The following is a 15,183-nucleotide window of genomic DNA, read 5'->3' on the forward strand; positions in this document are numbered from 1 at the left end:
GGGTAAGACTGCTGACCTGACTGCTGTCCAGAAGGCCACTATTGACACCCTCAAGCAAGAGGGTAAGACACAGAAAGACATTTCTGAACGAATAGGCTGTTCCCAGAGTGCTGTATCAAGGCACCTCAGTGGGAAGTCTGTGGGAAGGAAAAAGTGTGGCAGAAAACGCTGCACAGCGAGAAGAGGTGACCAGACCCTGAGGAAGATTGTGGAGAAGGGCCAATTCCAGACCTTGGGGGACCTGCGGAAGCAGTGGACTGAGTCTGGAGTAGAAACATCCAGAGCCACCGTGCACAGGCGTGTGCAGGAAATGGGCTACAGGTGCCGCATTCCCCAGGTCAAGCCACTTTTGAACCAGAAACAGCGGCAGAAGCGCCTGACCTGGGCTACAGAGAAGCAGCACTGGACTGTTGCTCAGTGGTCCAAAGTACTTTTTTCAGATGAAAGCAAATTCTGCATGTCATTCGGAAATCAAGGTGCCAGAGTCTGGAGGAAGACTGGGGAGAAGGAAATGCCAGAAGTCCAGTGTCAAGTATCCACAGTCAGTGATGGTCTGGGGTGCCGTGTCAGCTGCTGGTGTTGGTCCACTGTGTTTTATCAAGGGCAGGGTCAATGCAGCTAGCTATCAGGAGATTTTGGAGCATTTCATGCTTCCATCTGCTGAAAAGCTTTATGGAGATGAAAATTTCATTTTTCAGCACGACCTGGCACCTGCTCACAGTGCCAAAACCACTGGTAAATGGTTTACTGACCATGGTATCACTGCTCAATTGGCCTGCCAACTCTCCTGACCTGAATCCCATAGAGAATCTGTGGGATATTGTGAAGAGAACGTTGAGAGACTCAAGACCCAACACTCTGGATGAGCTAAAGGCCGCTATCGAAGCATCCTGGGCCTCCATAAGACCTCAGCAGTGCCACAGGCTGATTGCCTCCATGCCACGCCGCATTGAAGCAGTCATTTCTGCAAAAGGATTCCCGACCAAGTATTGAGTGTATAACTATACATGATTATTTGAAGGTTGACGTTTTTTGTAGCAAAAACACTTTTCTTTTATTGGTTGGATGAAATATGCTAATTTTGTGAGATAGGAATTTTGGGTTTTCATGAGCTGTATGCCAAAATCATCTGTATTAAGACAATAAAAGACCTGAAATATTTCAGTTAGTGTGCAATGAATCTAAAATATATGAATGTTAAATTTTCATCATGACATTATGGAAAATAATGAACTTTATCACAATATGCTAATATTTTGAGAAGGATGTGTACGTTAGAGCAGTTCATGGCACACTTTTTTTCCAGTCTACAAGGCTCATTTTAGATCTTACACCATATTTATTGTATAGGTGGGTGATGTTACTCCACATATCTCCTGGCTTCTGAGTTATTTCCCTTGTCAAGGTAAGGCTTGTTATTTTAGTAAGAAATAATATCCTAAAGGAAAAACAGGAACTGAATGCCATGTAAAATGAAAATAATTGATCAACTAATTTCATTTAACCTGTTCTAAAATTCCCACATCTTAACATATTTTCAAGAAAGCACTCTAATACTTTGTTACATCAACATGTTCTTCAGTTGTTGTTTCATGAATGTCAACAACTTCTGGATCTTAATCATTTTCGAATCAATACAGTACAAATGTAGAGCTGTCTGAACATCAGTGTATTATTTAAAACGGATATTTCTGCCATTGTCCACATCATAGGGTACTTAACACCTAAAATAGTGCATAGAACGGCTGTATATCTTTTACAATTTAAGTTAAAGCTTTTTATTCACATGGTGCTCTTTAGGATTGGCTACCCTATTGCTGGTACATTTCAATAAATATCAAAAACCTAATTTATTTCAGTAACTCAATTCATGAGATAAACGTGGAAGTAAATATTTTAAGCATTTAATTGATAATTGTGGCTAAAGTTTCTCAGAAAATTTTCATGATATTCACATTTTGTGTGCTGTTCCTGTACCCTAGATTGACATACATTTTAAAAGGCTGACATTTCCATTTAAAAAAAAATCCTTTTTCAAAGTCAGGGTTATTTAATATTCCAATGTCTTCGTTAGCTGTAATCAATAATGATCTAAATCAACAGAAGAAACATTTCAACAATTTGTTATGAATGCTTATAATAAGTTTGACTTTAGGAATTTGTTCGTAACTGCTGGATAATCACATACTTGTGGTGTCCAGGTATTTATGGTTTAAAATTGTGTGAATCCAATGATCTAGAATTTTCAAAAGTATTTCTTCATTGACCTTTTGTAATTTTCTGACAACCTTTAATAAACCATAAGCAGAAGACTTGAAGTTGAAGTCTCTGCTGTTCCAAGCTCCTTCTCAAGTCGTTCATCCTACTTCTGTTCTCTTTTCTTAATCTTAAATAATCTCTTAAAGGATCCTAATGATCTATGTAAAACTCTGACATATCTGCTTTTGTACCTTAAAAACAAGAAAGTTTGTCAATCGTTTAACACAAAGATAGTTTCTTCTAAAATTCCACATCCACAAAGTAATGTCATGGTACTGGGCGAGCTTTATTGTGTTTTCTTCTTTAATTTGTGAAATAAGTGAATAAAGAGCCCTGAAAGGATGCTGACTAAATCTAACCAAACAGTGAATAAATGGTGAGAATGTAAGAAAGGTTAAAAAACAAACTTCTGAATGTGAAGTAAAAAAAAAGTGAAGTTTCTCAAAAGGGTTTAAAATGTGACACTTATGTAGTTGGTGTGTAGTTCACACCCCTGTTAAAATGTCAAGTTATTGTGATAGAAAAAAAATGAGTGGATGATAAATAATTTCCAAACTTTAACATATAATTAAACATTTTACTGCACATTGCAACTAAAAAACAAATCTGCAATAACCCGGTTTTGAATAACCTGGTTTTGAAAATGTGAATACCCTTAAACCTTTTGATCCAGTTGTTTTTTGTCAGTCTTTACAATATTTTCTCACCAGCCAAGCAAAAGTTCTCTGCATATCACATTACTATAGAATCTCTTTTGTTGACAGTCCTCTTCAGGAGACCCCACAGGTCATCAGCTGGATTTAGTTCTGGGCTCTGTTTAAGCCAGTTTAAGCCAATTATTAAAGTTAATAATAAAAAAAACCACTTCCATTTGAAGAAAATTCACCCCAGATTCTGATGCTGCCACCACCATGTTTCCCTGTGGGTATGGTGTACTTTGTTAATGTTTTCTTATGTGTCAAACTTAGGTTTTGGAATGGTGGGGCAAAATTTTAGTTAGATTTGATCAGACCATAATACATTTAATTACAAGATGTTTGGTTTGTCAGAGTTAGTCTCTTACAGGCTTCTTGTGAAGGCCTAATGAGCCTCTGAAAGGAAAAGGGAAGCTCAACTTTATGCTTTCTTCTTCCCCTCAATAGCTTGCAGAACACAAAGAAATCAAATCTGGATACAATTATATTCAGCACAAAAAAAATGCTATAAATTCTTCATTGAAAAAAAAAAGAAGAACAACAACAATTTCAGAGCAGTCTTAAAGCTATAGTACTGGATCAGCATTGAGCTCTTCAGGCCCACACTGTCTCTCTGTTGCTTTGGAAAAATACCTTGGAAATGAATGTTTTTAATGGAAATGGGTTATGCTAGTTTTAACAGCTTTCCTGTATTACTTGATGCAATATGCACATGGAAATTCAGCAACAGACTGACATGAATAGCGGAGCAGTAGGCGTAGAAAGCAGGTTGACCTACAGGTTGGCCTTTACTCAGCTTGTTAGAGATTCAGCACGTAACCCTAACCCTTCACCACCAGATTCAGCATCTGAATGAAGGTTTCTTTATCAGAATCCCTCATTGAGGCCTACTGAGATCCAGACTGGTCAAACTCGGCCAGGGAGTAATATCCAGAGTCATGACTTGAATCTAAAAAAGAATCCATGAAGGGAGCTAAAGATTAAGTTAATGGCAAGGAGGCCTTCCACACTCAAAGATTTAGAGCTAATGACTAAAAATTAAGTACAAGGAAGAGTTTGATTGATGAATGCCGAAGATGTCAAAGGTTTCAATTGATTAATGAAAAACTGCTACCCCTTTTTACACAGTTGTTTTATATTTTGAGAGACAGCTGTCTGATTCGAAATCAGATCAAAACTTTTTGGTTGATCGGAAATTATTCTCAATCTGCTGGTGGTATAAAACATTTTTGGGCTTAACTGTATGTAATCACATTGAATTAGATAATATCAATTAAACTGAAAAGACCCCAAATTCCAAATACATCTGTTACTTCTTACAGTCTACTATGACAAAGTATTAACGGTTAACGTTTATTTGGACACCTTATCACTACAATGCTGTAGTAGCTCTGGCCATAAAGGGTTTCCTTATAGTCCTCTCCATGCTTTATGGAAAAGTCAAAAAAGTTGTTGAAAAAACATCATTAGGAGGGCATGTGGTGTAGAGCTAGGGCTGGCGCACAGAAGCTATGAGTGCTCAACGCAGCAATCCTGAATTTGATTCTTGACCCTGTGACCTTTGCTGCATTCTCTCCCCCCCCCCTCTTCTCTCTCTGTCCATTTCCTGTCTATATACTTTTAAATAAAGGCCACTGGTGCCACAACAAACATCCTAATTGTGTAAGTTGTATGTTTTCTATGAACTTCAGAACAAGCAAACAAAGAAAAAAACAGAATTTGTGAAAAATAAAACAGATATTAAAGCTGCTTAACGTTGAAAAATGTCCTGTGCTATATCTACGGAAATATTTATCCAAAATCTGTGAAGCGGATTAGTTGGCGGATGTGATTCTGGCTGATTTCCACAGTATAAAGCAGTCAGCCTCTTTCAATTTTACACAGTGTAGGCCACAAGAACAGTGGAGATGTCCAGGTACATGTAAAAAAATTTGAACATTACATATAAGTGCAATATTTTTTGCCAGTCATCTCAGCAAGTGAAACTCATATATTATATAGAATCATCACACATGGCGTGATATATTCCAAGCTTTTGTTTCTTGTAATTTTGATGATTTTTTGATGATATTATGGCTTAAAAGGGGGCTGCACGGTGGTGCAGTTGGTAGCACTGTTGCCTTGCAGCAAGAAGGTCCTGGGATCAACTCCCAGCCTGGGGTCTTTCTGCATGGAGTCTGCATGTTCTCCCATAGTTCTGGCTTCCTCCCACTGTCCAAAGACTACCCTGTTAGTTAATTGGTCCCATCCAGCATAGACTGCTGGAGAAGCACCAGCTTCCCTGTGACCCACTATGCAAAAAGAGGTATAGAAAATGACTGACTGGCTTACAGGTAAAGAAAACCTGAAATTCATAGTCCCAGAAAATTTGAATACTGTGAAAAAGTTCATTATTGAACACTCATGGTGTCACACCCTAATCAGCTACTTAACCCAAAACACCTGCAAAGGTTTCCTGAGCCTCTAAATTATCTCAGTAGGCTACATGATCATGGGGAAGACTGCCAACTGAATAGATGTCCAGAGGACAGTCATCGACACCCTTCATGGGAAGGGTAAGCCACAAAAGGTCATTGCTGAGAAAGCTGGTTGTTAACTGAGTTCTGTATCCAAGCATATTTGCAGAAAATTGAGTGAAGAAGCATGGTAGGAAAGGTTGCACCAGCAGCAGTGAAAACAGCAGCCTTGAGAAGATTATCAAGTGAAATCTGTTCAAGAAATTGGAGGAGCTTCACAAGGCGTGACTGAGGCTGGAGTTGGTGCATCAAGAGCCACCACACACGGACGAATACTATAAATGGGCTACAAATGTCACATTCCTCATTTCAAGCCACTCCTGAACCAGAGACAATGTCAGAAATGTCTTACCTAAGTAGAAAAGGAACTGGACTGTTGCTTAGTGGCCCAAAGTCCTGTTTTTAGGGGAAGTAAATACTGCATTTTATTTGGAAATCAAGATCCCAGATTCTGGAGGAAGAGTGGAGAGGCACACAATCCATGTTGCTTGAAGTCCAGTGTGATGTTTCCACAGTCAGTGATGGTTTGAGGTGTCTTGTCATCTGCTGGTGTTGGTTTGCTGTGTTTTCTGAAGTCCATAGTAAACCAGAACAGTCGACCAGGAAATTCTGGAGCACTTCATACTTCCCTCTGCTGTCAAGCTATATGGAGATGCTGATTTGTTTTTTTGTTTTTTTCCTCAGCCGGTCTTGGCACCTGCCCACACTGCCAAAGGTACTGAAAGCTGGTTTAATGACCATGATGTTCCTGTTCTTCATTGGCCAGCATAGAAAATCTATTGGCTGTTGTCAAGACGAAGATGAAAGACACCAGACCCAACAAGGCATATGACCTGAAGGCAGCTATCAAAGCAACCTGGTCTTCCATCACACGTACGAAATGCCACAGGCTGATTGCCTCTATGCCATGGTGTATTAATGCAGTAATTCATTCAAGAGGAGGCCCAACCAAGCATTGAGTGATTAGAAATGGGCATGCTTTTCAGAAGCCTGACATTTATGCTTAAAACATCCCTTTTTGATTGGTCTTATGTGAGATTCTAATTTTCTGAGAAACTGAATTTTGGGTTTTCTTTACTTGTAAGCTAAAATCGTCAAACTTATAAGAAAAAAAGCAAGTAATATTTTACTCTATGGAATGAATCTCTATAAAATAATCATTTCACTTTTGGAAATGACTGGCAAAAAATATTTTGCTTTTACGCAATATTCTAATATTTTGAGATGTACCTGTAAACCTGCCTGCAGACGGTGGGCTTCAGGAGGTGAAAGTGATGTGGAGCTTTAACTTAGAAAGTGTAAGATGGTTTGTCAGGAGGCCATGTAGGGAAGAGGCTGCAGGTTAATTCAGAGGAGAAAAAGGCTTGAATATTGCCTGCAGGGGTGAAAGGTTGTGGAAATGGATGTAGTTGGTGCTGGTTTAAAATAAAATTCACTATTAGAATCTCCAGTGGCAGGGTTTTGAAACACGTAGCATATAAGGAGGAAGGGAATAGAGAACGCCTGTAGACTGATAGTCAGAGAATTCCTTTTTCATTCAGTATATCTTCCCTAGCTGATCTCATGTCTGCCTTTAGCTCATAATTCATGGTTTGAATTTGACTGTTACTTGCAAGGCTAGCTTGAGCCACGACTTCTTAATTAGCCTACGGTGCTAGCCATACACATTAATACCTAGGCGTTCAGCCTTTAACTTTAAAGTTGAAAATCTGTGGATAAAACATACGTTTTTGTCTACTTTGTGATTTAATTTTCAGATTAGTATTACAAATTTATGTTGATTAAAACAAACATTTACAGTTATCCTGACTTACACACATCTCTGTAAACACCTGTGTCTAAGGTAATTCCAAATTCCGCCACTAGATGGCAGTGACTGCCAATCATGCATAGCATGATGTAGTGGATCGTGCAGGATGGGGGTAAAAGTCCAGGTGCTCCCGATGTCTTTGACTGCTTTTGTTTTTACTCTTTCTAGAGAAATCGGTTTTTGGATCGTGAAATACTTTTTGTTAAGCTGTTACTTACTGTTGAGTTACATGTTGAAGGTAACGTAGTCAGTTACCATACATTTAGCACTGGAAATTCCTGTGACAATAAGTTGAAATCCATATCTATGTCCAATATACAGGACTGAAGAGAGTAAGAAAGAGGGACATTTATAGGATGTTGTGTAATTAGCTGTAAAGTCCCATAGGAGGACATTTCATTTGTGAACCGTAGATTTATTTAAATCAGTCATTTCTTTTTTATATATATATAGAAGGATTATAGGGATGTGTCAAAATATTTGATTCTGGCCTTTGTTTCAAAATAATGTTTTTGCATTAGGAAATGTTCCTGCAATATTCAGGTTGTTTTTATTGTGGAGTTTAGATTAAAATAAGATTCCTTTGGTGATCCAGATCTACAAAAGAAGACTCCTTTCATGCCCAGAGACACATTGAAAAAGTTAATGTTGGCCACATGCTAACTTTATGATGTAATGTGTTGTAGATTACCGAATAGTTGTGCTTTGCAGTTTATGTTATGAATGTTTTGAAAACAATCAAAATCAAATGACAACTTTTTTATTGGATGGAAACAATTTTCTGCTTTTTCAGAGAGTGAGCGAATCAGAGGGGAATATACAGTCAGATTGAATAAAATAGAATATTATTCAATATTATTCAATATTTATTTCAGTAACTTAATTCACTAAGAGAAACACATTAAATAGGTAAATTACAGACAGACTGATGTTTTCAAGACTTTATTTCTGTTAATTATGTTATTATGTTAATTATGAAAATTTGTATTTATAATTAAATGTTTTTTTATAAATTGCAGCACTTTGGTCAACTGAAGTTTTTTGCTCCAGAAATAAACTACTTCTGTTCTGTGCTACAGCAGTAACATTGCAGTCCACCAGAGCAGAGGAGGACAAGGGCGACCCGTAGCATGTTTGGATTAAAGCTGCTTCAACTGAGGTAAATAAATTCTACTTTTTAATGCATATTTACATCGTGCATTACACCTTGACACAACCAAAAAACTGAAATAATGTCCTAAAAGTCTAAATCAATTAAAGCCCCTCTTGTTGCTTGTTTTTATTGGTAACTAAATGTTAAAACTCAGGATTGCAGGGAGGCCAGTTTGGCACCTAAACTCTTTCTACAAATAGGCCTTCCAGAGTCAGTAGGCACATGCTACATGGTGAAGTGACGTTAAAGTCAACATAAATCTAGATTTAAACAAAATGGTGTTGCTTTCAGATGGGCCCTGATGTAGTCATTTCTGTCTGTAATGCTGCTGAAGTAAAACGGCTTCTGAAGTCAGCCATTAATAACCATTTTTATTATAAATTACCTTTTGATTACTAATTTTTAGTGGATAGTTTCTCAACTTGGAGTGTTTGGTACTTAATGTTGTTAAATGGTGCTTTTAAAAGCAGATTAGTTAAAGGTCTGAAAGGTCAGTCAGTCTGTACCAAAAACATTTAATAAATGAACCGTTCTAGTGACAAGTGTGTGAAATACATCAGTTAGTTTTAGTTGGAAACAATTTGAAGCTTTGAGAAATGTCCTTTTAATGTCAAAGGAAAGATCTGTTTCCAAAACATGTTCAAGTAATCAGTGAGGAGGTTTGTGTTGAAACTTCGATCTGGCATTTTGTTTCTTCAAATTTGTAAAAATGTTGAGGATGATTCCCACTCAGCTGCATCAACACATCATCATTTAAACACAAGCTCAATTTCTCAAGCATGATTTGACAATTTCTGAAAAAAAAACAACTTCTATGAAACTTGCTTTCTGAGAAGAATTAGTTCCTCAGAAACTGACGAAAGTCAAAGATGAAACTTTCAGGATGTAAAAAGTGTGGTTGGAACTCTTTAAAAGTCTGTATTGGTTTCTGTGTGCTCGTGTTTTAAATACTTAACTCATTTTAAAGAGTAAGCTCTTCAGAGGTCAGATGTCACATGGTTAAAACAGTTCAGATGTGCATCAGGCCAAACCAGAGGGAAAATTGTGTTTTTTTTAATATTGGATTGTGAACATAGATGATGGGTTCTGGCATATTCTTGGTCTCTCAAAGAATGCGCATGCAGCATGAAATATAAACGCTTCTTGTGTACAAAATGACTTAAATGATTTAAAAGCTGAGATTTGATGCATTAATGTGAAAATGTTCAGTGCTGTGAAAAGGTATTTGCCCTGATCTGTTTTGCTTGTTTGTCAGACTTGCATGTTTAAAATCAACAAACACATTTTATTAGCAGAGAAAGATAACTTGAGCAATTCAAAAAGAGCAGTTCTCATCCCTAATAAATAACTGTAATAAACCATATATTTTTTGGAAAGTTGAACTCACTAGCTACTTCGAGCCTGAGCACTGCCCCACCCGTGGAATTAGTTACAACCTGACAGACGTAGGGTAGAAGCGGCACATCATGTCCCGATCCGAGTTTGCAGGCGGATTTATACGGTGGTCTCCAGCAGTGAGGGTCAGTATCCACAACACAGAAGATCTGGAACAGTGGTGAACCTTCTCAGGTGTGACTGGCCAATCAAAATTACCTCAAGAGTGCATCGACGGCTCATCCTGGACCTCGCCGAAGAACCCAGAACAACATCTCAAGCACTACAGGCCTCATTTGTCTTAAGGTCAGAGGTTACGATTTAACAATAAGGAGCAGACTGGATAAAAATGGCCTCCTTAGTAGAGCTTCAAGGTGAAAACCACTGCTGACCAAAGCGAACATAAAGGCCCATTTCACATTTGCCAAATAAAAACATCTTGATGGTCCCCAAGACCTCTGGTGAAATATTATGTGTACCAAAGAGGGAAGAATGCAACTTTTTGGGAGGTATATACACATGGTTGGGGTAGTGTGAAGCTGGGGGCTGCCTTGCTGCTTCAAGACATGAACAACCTGCCAAATTCAGCTCTTAGCAGAAAGTACTGAAGGAGAATGTCCTAGTAAAAGTTGAAACTTAAACCCGATTTAGATTCTGTGCCTCCAGTGTGGCTAAATTTTTATATTTTTCCAAGGAGTGGGCCAGAAACACTCCTATCCCAGATGCTTGATGGCAGCTGTTGATGCAGAAGGTGGCAGAACTAATTAGGTGTAGGGGGCAATAACTTTTTTCCACATACGGTAAGATAAGTTTGGTCTTCTTAATAAAAACAACAAATTGAAAACTGCATTTTGTATTTATTGAGATTAACTTTGTGCGATATTTAGATTTCTTACAGAATTGGAAAATGTAAGTGTAAAAAAGGAAACACATGAAATCTATGAGGGCAAATAGTTTCTCATACCACTGTACGTCACAATAAACTGGAGAAAAGTTCTTTGTGGTTATCCCATAATAATGTATTAGTTGTCAGCCAACCAGTTTTTATTACCTCACTCCATCAACATAACACAACTCAAAAACTACTTCCTTTCTTATTTCAAAATAATAGTTTTAAACACTAGTATACATCTTAAAGTGCTCATATTTATGTACGGGGAGCATAATAGCATAGATTTATTTTCCACTGATAGCATCTACACAGCAGTTTGCAAGAGAGACTTAGCTTTAATATATTTTTTTTTTTTTAGCATTTCAAATTCACAAGATCTCATAACATCAGATCCATTATTTGACAGACTGATAACTAGATTTTATATTTAAACTGCAGCATGGAAATTCACTGATTTGAGTCTACCAGCAATAAGCTCAAATAAGTTTGGCACATTACTGTACATATGCAGTGTTAGTTTAATGCATGTTTTAGCAAGTGATGTTCCTGTCAATCAGAGAACCCTAAATATTGTTTGGCACAACTCATCATACAGATATGCTGTTTGGTTTCAATGAATTAAACTTGAAAGTAGGTCCTATGTTAAACTCCTCTTTGTGGTACTCATCTTCTGCAGGTCACTAAGGTATCTGGAAAGCGCCATTGCTCTCCTGACTCTGCCAACCTTCCCCAGAAGAGGAAGCATATAAAGGCAGCCTGTCATACCAACTTGTTGTGACCTCAGCTCCTGAGCCCTCCGGTTCTCTTCAGCCATCCACTGCTTCTGAGCCCTCTTTGCTTCCAGCCTGCCCACAACGTGCTCCACCACCACTCCAGTGTATTTTACTCTGTGATGGGCTCTCCACCTCTCCTGAGCCCCCCCTGCTTCCAGGCTCACCACTACTGAAGGGCCCTTTCACCTCGATAAAGTTGTCCACAGATCCTGGGCCATCCACCTCTTCAGATCCTTTTCCGCTTTTGCTGCCATGTCTTCTCTTGCTTTAACTAACCACATGCAGCAAGTCCAGAACCCCTTAATGAAGCCTTGCATTGAATCAAGAGTTGTAGAATTTATAATTAACTACATTTCTTCAGTGCTAGTTTTTAATGAGATGGGCAGCAAATGCGTACTCTTAAGGTTACATAATGTTTTTATTTTCTATTTTATTGAAGTTTTATATTTATATAACGTATATAAAAAAACTGAAAGAAAATCCAACTCCATCTGCCGTAAATTGCCCAGCAGGGGGCGACAAAACAGGAATCATCTGAATTGGGTACAGAGTCAGACTCAAGAACCTTTAGTAATTATTTCTAACTGGTGCAAATGCTTAAGCTGGATGTCACAATATGCTTTTGTGTCAGATCCTGTTTACTCTTACTAAAGGGGTTTTGGTATTGATGTATAAACATGCCTCCAGAACGTTCCCAAATTTCTGTGGCACCTGTTACAGAGATGTTTTGGTCCATGTTGAGATGATGGCACCATGCAGTTGCTGTAAATTTGTCAGCTTCACATTCATGAGGTGAATCGTTCGACTAAAATCCCAAAGGTGCCCTGCTGGATTAAGTTTTGGTGACTGTTGAGGCCAATGGAGTACAGTGAACTTCTTGTCATGTCCAACAATCCAGTTTGAGATCATCTGAGCTTTGTGTCATGGTTCATATCCTGGTCTGTGGTCAGCAGAATTACTCAGGTCGACTGGAGTGTTTTAACACTTTTTACTAAGGGGCCCAAAGTTGGCAAAGAAAGTAACCCCCACACCATTACACTACCACCACGAGTATCAGAACACATGGAGTCCAGCCCATGTGAAAACAAGTCCAGGCTTAATTATGCAAAGATATTCGGAAAATACCGGCTCGTTTTGCATCTGGTTTCATACCGCCGCTTAGTCTGGCGGTTCTTTTGCTTTATGTTGAGAGCATGGGAAATCTCCAACACGGACTTAAAATGCTGTGCAAATCTGTCAACATATTTTCTCCTCTGAGATGCGCGTCGTGTATTCACGTAAGCTGCTTCTATCAGTGAAGCATGTTATCTTTCAAAAGCAATCACATATATATAGAATATCGACGATGTCAGTCAGTCAGTCATTTTCTACCGCTTATTCCATAGTGGGTCGCGGGGGAGCTGGTGCCTATCTCCAGCAGTCTATGGGCGAGAGGCGGGGTACACCCTGGACAGGTCGCCAGTCCATCGCAGGGCAACACACAAACAACCACACACACACACTCATTCATACCCCTAAGGGCAATTTATAGTGACCAATTAACCTAACAGGCATGTCTTTGGACTGTGGGAGGAAGCCGGAGTACCCGGTGAGAACCCACGCATGTATTACAGATAATTCCAGTTCCCACGGTCCCTGAATGCAACAACTGGGAATATGTTGTTCAGCTGTTGTGTTGAGCTGTCAGTCATGATTCCGCACCCCGTTATGAGGCCCTGCCCCCCACGCCAAAACAGGGCCAAAAGTTTGAAGCCGAAAAAAAAAATCTTAGTTCGAAAAAAAAACTTGAATCTGAAAAGTAGTTTTGAACTTGTTTTTTTCCAGTCTCACATCTGTTTTTTTTCCAGTTGCAAAACTTTTTTTCCAGTTTTCAAATTTTTGGGGGGGAGGCTCGAAATAATTTTTCAGGTTCAAATGGTTTTTTTTTTTAACAAACTTTTATTTTTCAGGTTCAAATTTTTTTCTTCTGAACAAACTTTTATTTTTCAGGTTCAAATGTTTTTCGTTTGAACAAACTTTATGGCCCCAATTTAGCTCCACAGGTATTGAGCAGTTCTGTGCTCAGTGTGTGATAAAATCTGTTTTATTTTTGGCACAAATCCTTGTGCATGACAAATCATCTGATCTATGACGGTTTTAAGTGCTTAGAGCAAGTGAATAAAACATCTTTGTGCCAAGTTTCATTACTGCAGGAATCCACGTTTCACAAAATGAGAACAAGTTGGTCTTAATTTAAATAGGTGCAACAATCAAGCATGTGATTAAATCTTCTTCTTGGCATGAGTTTGTTTTGTTACTGATGATCCAAGAGACTGGATTTACCTGCATGCTTGAACACAGTAAAGATAGATTTGTTGTTCAACATCAGGTCCAATGACAAGGGTGTGTTCACATTTTTAATTCTTAACATCAATGCTTCTGTTGCTGGTGTTGATGAAAAAAACATGGTGCATACTGGGTCATTCTTAACTTAAACAATACAGAGTTTGTTTTGCTGTGTTTGTTGGATATCAATTCTCGTTTCATCTTTAGATTATTAAGAATGTCCTAGTTCGATTTTTCCAGTCCTCCTTCCTTCAGTAATGAAAACTCTGCCAGTACAATATGTTGTAAGACAGGCCACACGTCATGATGTACTCATCTGCAAACATTCCTTTTGGCATGCCGTTTTTCAGGTGATGTGCCCAATCTTCCTCCAAACATGGTGTTTGCAATGACATCAAAAGAGTTCAGCTTTGGTCTCATCTGATCAGATTTTATCTCCCCAGTATTCCACTGGCTCTTATTACGGGTATCTGGCAGTGGCTGGTTTATGGTGGAATTATGTTTTTTCCACTTGTGGATTATGGTTCCAACGGCGCTCACTAGAACATTCAGAAGTTTAGAGATGCAGCAGTAGCCTTGCCATTGATTTGTTCAATTCCATTCAATTTAGTTTATTTATATAGCGCCAATTCACAACACATGTCTCAAGGCAGTTCACAAAGTCAGGCTTATATTCCAGTTAATCCTAACCATTGAACAGTGCAGTCAGATTCAGTTATTTATTCAAATTGGATAAAAAGTTTTTCTATCTAAGGTAACCCAGCAGATTGCATCGAGTCAGTGACTTGTAGCAGTCATTCCTCCTGGATGAGCATGTAGCGACAGTGGACAGTCACTGGCATTGACTTTGCAGCAATCCCTCATACTGAGCAAGCATGTAGCGACAGTGGAGAGTGTCAAAATAAGGTGAGATCTTTCCATGTAATCCATGCAACATTTAGTAACTGCTCACAGTGAACTCCATAAAAGTTACAATAAATATCCTTATGTGTAATCCATGCAATAATGATTAAAACACACAGTTGAAGCAGTGAAGAGTGAAACAAGCATGTTCTCATATTCTGGAGCTGAGAGACTGGAGAGGCCTGTGTGGAGCCACATATTATCTGTCTTATCTTTTGCAAAAATTTAAACATTGTCAGGTTTAAACCACCTAACAATATAACAACACAAAAAGAAAATAGAGACAAAGTATTAGTTATTTTACTCGCTGCGAGGAGAAACGGTCAAGAGGTGCTCAGTTACAGATCTCGCACCGCTCTGAAGCCTATCCGACCGCTTCCTCTTTTTATTGTCTTTCGGGGGTCCCTAGTTTACAAAAACATTGTTCTCTAAAGGATGGGGGAAAACAACAACTGCATCGTAAACAGGTCATAAACAGCTTTA

At 38.6% G+C, this 15,183-nt stretch overlaps 1 long non-coding RNA gene across 2 annotated transcripts; it reads left to right on the forward strand.

Moving 5' to 3' along the window:
• Positions 1-5,419: 5,419 nt before the first annotated feature.
• LOC124879701 lies at positions 5,420-12,466 on the forward strand. Of its 2 annotated transcripts, XR_007041093.1 has the most exons (4): positions 5,435-5,509; positions 6,155-6,343; positions 8,360-8,439; positions 11,376-12,466. It is a non-coding gene; the product is annotated as an uncharacterized LOC124879701 (long non-coding RNA). The 2 variants fall into 2 exon arrangements; XR_007041092.1 differs by lacking the exon at positions 6,155-6,343 and having other exon boundaries at positions 5,420-5,509.
• Positions 12,467-15,183: the final 2,717 nt, after the last annotated feature.

The sequence above is a fragment of the Girardinichthys multiradiatus genome, chromosome 13, assembly GCF_021462225.1.
Source record: "Girardinichthys multiradiatus isolate DD_20200921_A chromosome 13, DD_fGirMul_XY1, whole genome shotgun sequence".
In the NCBI taxonomy this organism is placed as follows: Eukaryota; Metazoa; Chordata; class Actinopteri; order Cyprinodontiformes; family Goodeidae; genus Girardinichthys; species Girardinichthys multiradiatus.